This window comes from Hyposmocoma kahamanoa, unplaced genomic scaffold, assembly GCF_003589595.1.
Source record: "Hyposmocoma kahamanoa isolate Upper Pololo Valley unplaced genomic scaffold, ASM358959v1 64, whole genome shotgun sequence".
Taxonomy (NCBI): Eukaryota; Metazoa; Arthropoda; class Insecta; order Lepidoptera; family Cosmopterigidae; genus Hyposmocoma; species Hyposmocoma kahamanoa.
This window is the reverse complement of record NW_020653852.1, coordinates 18,316,210-18,323,364: the sequence shown is the minus strand read 5'-3', so window position 1 is coordinate 18,323,364 and position 7,155 is coordinate 18,316,210.

The following is a 7,155-nucleotide window of genomic DNA, read 5'->3' as shown; positions in this document are numbered from 1 at the left end:
TGTACCTAGTTAGTGTTGTGACGAAAATAATTCACTTTTCTATAATTGGGACTGGTAGGGTAAATAGATAAATACTAAAATACATAATTATTTTATATTTCAATGCCATTTTCATGCATTTAAAATTCAAAATTAATTTTTATCCAAATATAAAATAATTACGTGTTTTTAGTTTATTAATCTCTAGTTTTTTATTCATCATATTTTAAGGTTCTTTACCTCTCAAGTCAATGCCTCTCACCTACAGATTTAGTTTTTGACATGTAAGTTACCCATTCGTTATTCAAATTTCAATTGTTAAACCCACGAAAAAAAACATTAAGTACAATTTTTGCAAATTAATAGTAGATTGTACAACAAGTGCATAAAACGCGTCTCTTTACCCGAGACGAGTATATCCACCCGAGCCGCAGGCGAGAGTGGATAGTTAAGTCGAGGGTAAAATGGGTTTTATGAACGAGTTATACACGCTGCTTTTCACTTCGATTGCGAGGAAATTTAAACAGCAATATTACAAATAAACGATTATTCAAATAAAATTGAATGTAAAATTACAACAATTAGACATATTTAATGCGATGTTTTTTTTTATTTTATGCACTAGAGCATAAAATCCTATTTTATGCTGCCTACACCCAGCATAAATACGATCTTTAGGAGCATGAGAAGTGAAACAATTATTTATTGCTTGCACATGCATCGTCACGCCCTCGCACTGTAAAATGTGACCCAATGTAACTAACTAGTATGCTCAATTCGTTTCTTAGTACAAATACAAACCGCTAGATGGCGCTATACTTAAAAAATTATATTGTAATCTCTCACTTGTTTATTCAAATATGGAAATTATAATCGTTTGGTACAACCCATTGATCTACCAACAAATGGACGTCGGGTCTAATACAGAAACCAGGAAAAAATGTCCTAAGTAAACCTAAGTAAGTTAACCTATACAAACGTAGTCACATGTAGTAACGAAGTATAAAGTAGAAAAGGGACAGTTAGCTATTTGATTTTTTTGTGCTTTTGTAATTTATATTTACGATTCATTTATATATAAATTAAATGCAACTGCACAAATTAACATTTATATATGATAATACAATATATTCGTTTAGTGAAAATATGATACAAAAGCCTTGTTTTACACTTTACTGCAGTAATTTTTACAAATTATTTTATGGTACCTACTGCATGATTGACAACCGCACTGTCAGTCGATTAAACGACTGAAAGACTGTTGCGCGATTGACGCTCTGTATGCGATTTTAACGCCCTATAAGTACGGACACTTTTTGGCGCGAACAAGACGTCCATTTATAGGTTAGGTCAATGGTGCAACCTTATTTTATGTAGCGTGTTCTTAGATTTTCGCGATAATAGAGCGGGTGTTGGTTTTTCAAACGAACTAACGTTTCGAGTTTTTACAGGCAATACTTTTTCAGTCAGTCGTGACCATAGCGTGACATATTTTTTGTTTTTGCTAGACGTTACTCCACTGGGATAGTCTGTTTGTGAACTCCATTTTTTTGTGCCATGACACGTCCTCAATGACAAAATGACGTATTCATAGGAAAAACCTTAGAGGATGGAAAAAATAAAGGAAAAAAGCTTTGTTTTACATTGAGCTTTGACGCGAGTTTGCCTGAAGCAGAAGTTAAAGATAAAGATAAAGATAAATTTATTTCAATATTACTTAATCTAATACAATTATAATGAAAACAATGTAATTGAAGATAAAATATTAAAATAAATAGTAATAAACAAAAAAAAATCTAAATTATATAAAATAATCATTATAAAATTAAACATTTTAATCTTAGTGCCTAACAGTGCAATTGCGATGCCTAAACTAAGTACATGTGTACCTGTATTTTAGGCATAATAGTGCATTTTTCATAATAAAGCTTAAAAAAAAAAGATTTTATAAATTTAACAAATAAAAGATAAGTAGTTATAAGTCGTTACAATTTATAAAAGATAAGTAGTTAAACATTACATATTATATAAATATAAATTATGAAATAACTTCCAACAAGTCCTCGGTATCATTGTAGGTTTTACTCTTAAGCCAAAATTTGACGGTCTTTTTACATTCAGTTTTATTCATATGAAAATAATGCAAAGTAGAATTTATTTTAAAATAAAGGAATGTGCCAAGGGAGCAGAAGAATCTATGTGAGTGTGCTGTGCGGAGTTGAGTACGAGATAAAAAGGGATCGTGTCGTCTTTGCTTAGTTACAGTCATGTAATCATATGGAGTAATTGAGTGCTTTTTCATAATTATTTGCAGGATAAACAGTTGCCGAACAGATAGAACGTCGCACTCGTTTAGTAATTTGTGGGTTGGGTAATCGAAAGGACGAAAGTTGATCACTTTAAGAACAGCTCTCTGCGCTCTTTCCAGGTGTATCAGGACGGTCTTATGTGCACCGCCTCAGGATGTAACGCAGTAAAGTAACAGTGGTTGACAAAGGGCTAAATAAACTGATTTGAGAAGGGCGCTGCTGGCCGAGTATCTTAAATTTTTAAAAACATAAATCAATTTTCGAACTCTAGAAGTTAGCGCCACTATATGCTGTTTGAAATTGAGATGTTGGTCAATTATGACACCTAATCATTTAATATTGCTTGTGCTGTCCAGTTTTGAGCAAGTACAGAGGCATCCAAGAGATCGAGGGCCAACACAATTGTGAACTACTATTGAGTAAGCATTCTCAACAGGTTGTGAGGAAATATTGTAGGAGAAAGTGATGTATTTAGTTTTGGTAGTATTAAGTGTCAGGGCATTTGCTCTAAGCCAGTCGGTTACCGAGTTAAAACCAAATTGAGCTTGTGTAAAGATTTCATTCCAACTTGGGGCACTGAATAATAGAACTGTGTCATCAGCGTAAGATATGATCTTGCCACCAGAGAGGGGGAGAGCGCATAGTTGATTAATATAGACAAGGAATAAGATAGTCCCTATGATGCTTCCTTGGGGAACACCATATTCAACCGGTAATTCAGCACTCGTTATTTTGTCAATAGTCACGCGCTGTTTTCTGTCAGAAAGATAGTCCTGTAAAAGTTTGAGCTGTATTCCTCTAATTCCAAGTGCTTCTAACTTGTTTAAAAGTATTGGTATGTTTACAGTGTCAAAAGCTTTTGCGAGGTCAAGGAATATTGCCAAACATTTATTCCTCAAGTCCAAATTTCTTACGATGTATTCCGTCAGCTCATCGACTGCGTCGTTTGTCGATAGGTAGTCCTTGTCTGAACCCAAATTGGGACGTCGAGAGAAGTTTCTTCGTTTCTAAATAGTTAACAAGCCTTTTGTAAATTATTTTTTCTAGTATTTTAGAGAGAGATGGTAATATGGCAATTGGTCGGTAATTGTTAATATTGCTCTTATCACCGCTTTTGTAAATAGGTTTTACAAGGGCTGTTTTTAGTACTTTGGGAAACGTTCCTGTGGATATACAGAGATTAAATATGTAAGTCAGGGGTGAAATCAAATGTAATCTATTTTGTTTAATGAAAGAACAAGGTATTTTGTCAATTCCTGTCGCACAGTCATTTCTTAAAGCCATAATAATATTTTCAATTTCGAGTTCGTCAGTGTTGTTTAAGACAAACGAGTGCAGTTGTGAGGCGCGTTGACGAGGTCATGGTTGTAGTTGAAAACGGAAGGTTTATTTCCGCTTTTTCAGCTAAAAGTTTTCCTACACTAGTGAAGAATTCATTTGCTGCGTTAACAGTTTGCACTGGATTGTCTGCATCTACAATTAATTGTTGAGCGGACGATTTCGAGTTAGTCATGTTCGTGATATTTTTGATGACTTTCCATAATCTTTTTTTATCATGACCTGCATTAATTATTTGCAACTTTTCGTATTTACGTTTCAATTTCTTTAATAAATTGTTACAAAAATTTCTATATCTATAATAAGTAATTTTAAATATTGCATTATCCGGAAACTGAACAAATGTTTTGTGTAATTTATCTCTATTTTTAATACAGCGCAGCAAACCTGGAGTAATCCAAGGCTTAAGTATTTTATAGCGGCGCGTGAATGTTTTGTTTGTTGTATTATTTTCTATTATTTTAGTGAGCGAACAGATCAAATACTCCATCGCTGCGTTAGCATCACTTGAATTGTATATTGGAGACATATCTAAGTTTGCAAGTTCACGAGACACGCCCTCCTTATTTAGTTCTGCATAAGAATTAAAAGATTGTGTTCTAATTAAGTTTTTTTCTAGGCTTAGTAAATAAGGTATAGTGGTCAGTTAGAGTAGTTTTTAATACTATAGTTTTTACGGTAAGGATGGTTTTGGCTAATATATGGTCTAAGCAATTGTGGTCTCTCGTCGGATGTTGATGAGTGGGGAGGTAGCCATGAGAAGCTGCTTGATTTAAGTATTCGCCTGAGTTGCTATCTTCATTGTCAAACTTAATGTCAATATTTAGGTCACCAAGAATAAATACGTTACGGAAAGATGAAAGTGATTTCATAATATCACTTAGGGAAAGTAAAAAATTTGTGAAATTTCTGTATGAGGGGGAGCGATAAATTGCTACAATTGCAATGTCATTCTCAATTTTTAAAATCAAACTGTTAGCATCCACTATTTTCGGTTCCTCTATCAATACGTTGGGTATGTCGTTTTTGACGTAAAAAGCTACTCCATCGTTCTGTAATACGTTGCTTTCCTCACTAACATACGAATTATACCCATCCAAGTGTGGAATTGAGGACGTTTTGGGTAATCTACACTCAGTTAAAACAAAGATGTCTGGCTCAAAATTAATAGGGTTTAGTAACGATAAAAGATCGTCAAAATTACAACTTATACTTCTAATATTTTGTAGAACTATTTTTTAATTAGAATTAGACATAGAATTAAACATGGGGCACTGATCTGGGTCGCATGTTATGGATTTATATTCGCAAGTTGCATCAATGTCTTGGGCTAGATCATTTACAATGGAGTCCGTGTTTGTGCTGTGGTAGAGAAGGAATGCGGCGCTCTAGGCGCCCTCATAATCAGTATTACTTACGTGCCTCGCTATTGCGCTCTTCCTAGCAGGACATTGTTCATCTCCTGTTTTATGATTACCTGGTTTGTTAAAGCGTACACAGGTGGCGCACTTCGCGGGTTCCGCGTGCTTAGTACACTCCTTGATGGAGTGGCCTGCACCGCCGCAGTGGCCGCACGTGGGCTCTGTATCCCGGCAGAACTTTGCTGAGTGTCCATACTGTTGGCATTTGTAACATCTAGTTACGCGTGTGTAATCTCGAACCGCACATGAAGACCAGTTAATGTAGACACGTTGCTGTTCTATGAGTGTCCTCCGAATGGGAGCACACACTTCTAGCACATAGTTACAGGTAGCCTCGTCCTTTTTGCCTGACTTATGACTAAATTTAATTGCGCTCTCTATGTTGCTTTTATTTAAGCTAGGATGTTTCTCCGACAAATTTTGATCGTACAAGCAGTCAAATAATTCCTTATTTGACATGCCAGAGGGCACACCCAATAATATTATCTTTGGCCGTTTTTTGTTCGCATCTTCTAATTTCAGGCCTGATTTTTTCAGTTGTTCAGACTGTTTGAGCTTTAGTATGTCTTCCTTACTCTCCGTGCTTATAATAACTCCTCCACATTTTGTTTTACGCATACCGCTTAATTAGATTCTGAACAATTTTTCTAGTGTCATCGCTCGACGCATCTTTATTGGGTGGGTAAATAGCAACACTGTTCGATGGACATACTGAGGGCAAACCACTCTTCCTAACTATGTCCGCAAAAGACTGGGTTGATGCTCTGGGGCCTGACTGTACGCAAGATTTTACGTCTTTTAATTGGTCACCAACATTGACTTGTTCTTTCAATGTGCTGATCAAAGAATTGGCTGAAATATATTTTTGTTTTGGGGACTGATATTGCACCGCCAATTGAGAGACGCCTCCAAGTACTGACCTGCTAATGTTGCTAATTTTTAGCTTCTGCTCCGTATTCAGTTTCCCATCTCCAGAAATAGTGCAGATGTCATTCAGGCATTGTTCTATTTGACTCATCCATCTCTGAATTTCATGAGTCGAGACCGCGTCTATAGTCAGTGCAGGAGTAGAAGGGGTGAGGGCTGAAGCTTGAGCTAGGGATGGGCCCAATTCCACGTGCCGTCTAACGGGAGGTGTTCTACGACTCGTCATCGTACTTCTGTTAAACGGGCTACTCATTCTTCATAATTTGAAAGAAGCACAAGGTCACACGTAGCATCACAAAACACAAAGTGAAAAGCGCTGATACAGCGGCGACACAGTTACAGGTTTATTATTTATTAAATTTAAATTATATAATGCTAGCAGACACGTCCGTCTCTGCAGCGTGCCAATAGAGAATCTCAGTTGTTGTTCTCAAAATTTCAACGTTTCAAAATCTCAAAAGTTGCAACGTTACAAGTGACGATCGCTTTCGAATTTCATTTTTTTTACAAATAGCAAATGCGGTGTTGTGTCGAAAAATTATACATCATTACATTTTACTGCACGCCACTATTGACAACTAAGTACATCAATTAGCTCCTTCAACGTAGTTATGAATTAATAGGAAACTTAATGTGCGTACAAACGTCGAAACAGCCATCATAACGTACTACAGTTACAAAAATAGCTATTTGGTACTCGTCGCGACATCTGGTGTAACAAAAGGTACTATATACTCGACTGCTGTCTTGTATCGCGATTAGCAATCCACTTGAGTTATTGATTCATACTGAGAATAATGATTACTTTAAAGAAGGATGGCGAAATCTGACCCAATAATTATAAAATCAACCAAGAGCCGTTCATAGACTTAGCTAGCAAAATTTTATGTTGTAGTTTATGCCTAGTTAACAATATATTTTTGTATATTTTTAGAAGTCGCGAATAAAGAAATTTTAAACAACGCATTTTAGAATAAATGCAAGAACATAACGCAATTGATTCTGTTCGATCATAGATTAAGTAACGTTCTTGTACGTACGTTTCATTTTAAACGTGATTGAATGTTTACTTACCTAAGGTATTGGTTATTTTATAGTACACACATAAAACATTAAAGCTATAAAATACGTAATGAAATACCTGTTTAATTGATATTAAACAGTGTCATTACTGTTTAATA